Source organism: Ovis aries, chromosome 2 (assembly GCF_016772045.2).
Source record: "Ovis aries strain OAR_USU_Benz2616 breed Rambouillet chromosome 2, ARS-UI_Ramb_v3.0, whole genome shotgun sequence".
Lineage (NCBI taxonomy): Eukaryota > Metazoa > Chordata > Mammalia > Artiodactyla > Bovidae > Ovis > Ovis aries.
This window is the reverse complement of record NC_056055.1, coordinates 201,433,478-201,437,428: the sequence shown is the minus strand read 5'-3', so window position 1 is coordinate 201,437,428 and position 3,951 is coordinate 201,433,478. Positions and strand designations below refer to the sequence as shown.

The following is a 3,951-nucleotide window of genomic DNA, read 5'->3' as shown; positions in this document are numbered from 1 at the left end:
CATTACTGCATGGGAAATAGAAAAGGAAATGGTGGAAATAGTGACAGATTTCCTCTTTTGGGCTCCAAAATCACTGTGGATGTGACTGCAGCCATGAAAACAGAAGACAATTGCTTCATGGCAGGAAAGCGATGACAGCCTCGACAGTGTTGAAAAGCAGAGGCATTAGTCTGCCCACAAAGTTCTGTATAGTCAAGGGTATGGTCTTCCCAGTGGTCACATATGGTTGTGAGAGCTGGACCATAAAGAAAGCAGAATGCCAAAGAATTGATGCCTTCAAACTGTGGTGCTGGAGTAGACTCCCAAGGTGCCTGGACAGCAAGGAGATGAAACCAGTCAATCTGAAGGGAGATCAACCCTGAATATTCACCAGAATGACTGATGTTGAAGCTGAAGCTCCAGTATTTTGGTCATTTGATGTGCACAGATGACTCAGTGGTAATGAACATGAACTTGGGCAGACTCCAGAAGATGGTGAGGGACAGGAAGGCCTGTGTGCTGCAGTCCATGGTGTCGCAAACAGTCAGACATGACTGCACAACTGAACAACAACAACAACAATTGACATATATCACTGTATAAGTTTAAGGTACACAGCATGATAGCTTGATTTACATACACTGTGAAATGATTGCCACAATAAATTTAGTTAACATCCATCATTTCATATAGATACACTAAAAGAAAGAAAACTTCTTATCATGAGAGAACTCTTAGGATCTCCTCTATTAACAACCTAAGAATATGGAAGACCATATGCACTTCTGTGTCATATTTGTGCAGGGGCCATGCTAATCTTTTCTGCAATTTTCATGTATATATTACCAAAGGAAGCACCACCCTGACATGTTGACAGGGTCTTTATTGTGGACTAAAAGAGAAGAAAGGTAGGTGATCTAATGGAATAGATATATACATATTTTTACTCTTTAGAAACTACATCTTCCTATATACTCAGAAGTCTTCATTCTTGTTGTTGAAATTGATATCTGTATTTCTACTTGCAGTTTTAGAACATTTAACATTTCATGCAAAATCCGGAACTTTCTTTATCATGGTTTGCAAAAGAAATTAATTCATGTTTTCCGTTTTTTGACACTAAATGATGTTCACTCATGATCTCTCCCTCAGTATCCAGGGGCGGCTTTTCAACACATCAAACCAGGAGAAGCTCGATATCCCACCATGATTTACAGAGGCCTGATTATCTGTCCTTGCCTTCATCCCAACTTCATCTGGTACCTTAGTCTCTTTTGTTCACAATTCTTTGGCCACTCTAATCTACTTTACTCCTTGGAGCACTTCTCACCAGCAATTTCTCACCTTCAGTTCAGTTCAGTTCAGTCGCTCAGTCATTTCTCACCTTAGGTCATTTGTATAAGCTTTGCTTTATTCTTGGAGTGCTTTTAATCACTTTTCATGCTTAATTCAGATTCATTTTTAGGTAATACTCTTATTTTTCTTTATCACAGTATCAGTACTTGAATTGCTATGTGTCTACTGTCTATTACTCCCACTAGAATGAGTGCTTCATGAGGGCAGAGGTTTAATTATTGCTAGTTGCCCTATCCTTAATGCTTCACACAATTCCTTGGCTCAAAACTAAATATCATTTGAACAAATCACTACATGAATAGATGTATAACTGTGCCATTTCAGTACTAAAATATTCAAAATTGTCTATTCTTAGACTACAGTATAGTTGACTTTTTCTAAATTTCTTTTTCCATTTTTGGCCAGATAAACACTTAGAATAAAGTAATATTTTCTTCACTTTTTTATTCTACAGAAAAGTGATAAAGTAATTTTATATTCAGATTGACAGCAAAAATTACTAGGAATTTTAATAAAAGTATATTGTTAACAACCTCCAACTTTTGAAATGTAAAGCATGCTGGGCTACATGGTATTTCATTGGGATCCATAGGAGTTTAACAGTATTAAACTACCTGCAGGCATACTCCCTATTATTCTGTGAATGTAATAGAAGCATACTGAGAATTACAAGTTAAAAGTTAAATGTTCTACAGAGCTCAGACAAAACCTATTCTCTAGTTCAGGAAAATTAGAATTAAATTTTTATCCTGATATATGCATCAGATGTGAGCAAAAGTATATTAGCTATTTAAAAAATAATGGGGTTATATATAATGGGATAAATAACATTTGAATTATATAAATGAATGTTGAGAGGTTATAACGTTCCATTTGATAACCATAGAGAATAGTGAGAACTTTACATAGAAATTCAACTGCTAACAGATTTAAAGCTCGTTCTTATAAATTTGCAGGTTCTAATGGCATAGATTTTAAGTCTGTATTTCACTAGATATCACACCATCCAGTTTTAACATTCCCTATATTTCTTTTAATAGACTTTTAAAATATGTGTGAATACATGTTATAGACATCATCTAAATATAACCTTTAACTGTCAATCCTAAGCAAATTGTTGCATAAGATGACATCTTTTAAAAACTCAGTTTACCTTGTTGCAAACCTATTTGCACATCAAAACACCATGGTATATGGGCTTAAAAAAGTCAGTAAATTATTTATTTTTATAAAAATATAAGCATTATTTATTACTTTAATCATTAATAAATGCATCTGGAGGGGTTTCAAATGATAGCATAAATAAGTGATATATTAACTAAAAGTAAATATATTAATCAGGCTATATGTATGTGTACATATATGTGAAAATTCTTAATATCTTCAGATATATCAGTCAGTCAGTCAGTCAGTTCAGTCACTCAGTCGTGTCTGACTCTGCGATCCCATGAATCGCAGCACGCCAGGCCTCCCTGTCCATCACCAACTCCCGGAGTTCACTCAGACTCACGTCCATCGAGTCCGTGATGCCATCCAGCCATCTCATCCTCTGTCGTCCCTTCTCCTCCTGCCCCCAATCCCTCCCAGCTACAGAGTCTTTTCCAATGAGTCAACTCTTCTCATGAGGTGGCCAAAGTACTGGAGTTTCAGTTTCAGCATCATTCCCTCCAAAGAAATGCCAGGGCTGATCTCCTTCAGAATGAACTGGTTGGATCTCCTTGCAGTCCAAGGGACTCTCAAGAGTCCTCTCCAACACCACAGTTCAAACGCATCAATTCTTCGGTGCTCAGCTTTCTTCACAGTCCAACTCTCACATCCATACATGACCACTGGAAAAACCATAGCCTTGACTAGACGGACCTTTGTTGGCCAAGTAATGTCTCTGCTTTTCAATATGCTATCTAGGTTGGTCATAACTTTTCTTCCAAGAAGTTATGATTTTGCCATATATGCAATTTTATTTTTTCCCTAATTTTTAAAACATTTTTACTGAATTAAAAATTCTTTAAATTACATAATGGTTTACCATTTTCAAAAATTTTACACATAATTTCATGTAGTCTCAAAATAATCCTTCTTTTAAGTCACCTACCATATATGTCCTTCCCCCCTTCCCTCCACCTGCTGGTAACCATCAGAGTGTTCCAACAGTCTACTTCCTTCTTGCTTTATTCACCAATTTGTTGTTTTTCTTAGGTCCCATGTACAAAATAATTCAGGCAGAAAAAGATTAATGCTATAGTTCAGTTCAGTCACTCAGTTGTGTCCGAATCTTTGCGACCCCATGAATTGCAGCACACTAGGCTTTCCTGTCCATCACCATCTCCCGGAATTCACTCAGACTCACGTCCATCGAGTCGGTGATGCCATCCAGCCATCTCATCCTCTGTCGTCCCCTTCTCCTGCCCCCAATCCCTCCCAGCATCAGAGTCTTTTCCAATGAGTGATCTCTTCGCATGACATGGCCAAAATACTGGAGTTTCAGCTTCATCATCATTCCTTCCAAAGAACATCCAGGACTGATCTCCTTTAGAATGGACTAGTTAGAACTCCTTGCAGTCCAAGGGACTCTCAAGAGTCTTCTCCAACACCACAGTTCAAAAGCATCAATTCTTC

At 37.4% G+C, this 3,951-nt stretch overlaps 1 pseudogene; it reads right to left on the bottom strand.

Moving 5' to 3' along the window:
* Positions 1-738: 738 nt before the first annotated feature.
* Positions 739-835, bottom strand: LOC114113361 (U6 spliceosomal RNA; annotated as a pseudogene).
* Between the last annotated feature and the right edge of the window lie 3,116 nt (positions 836-3,951).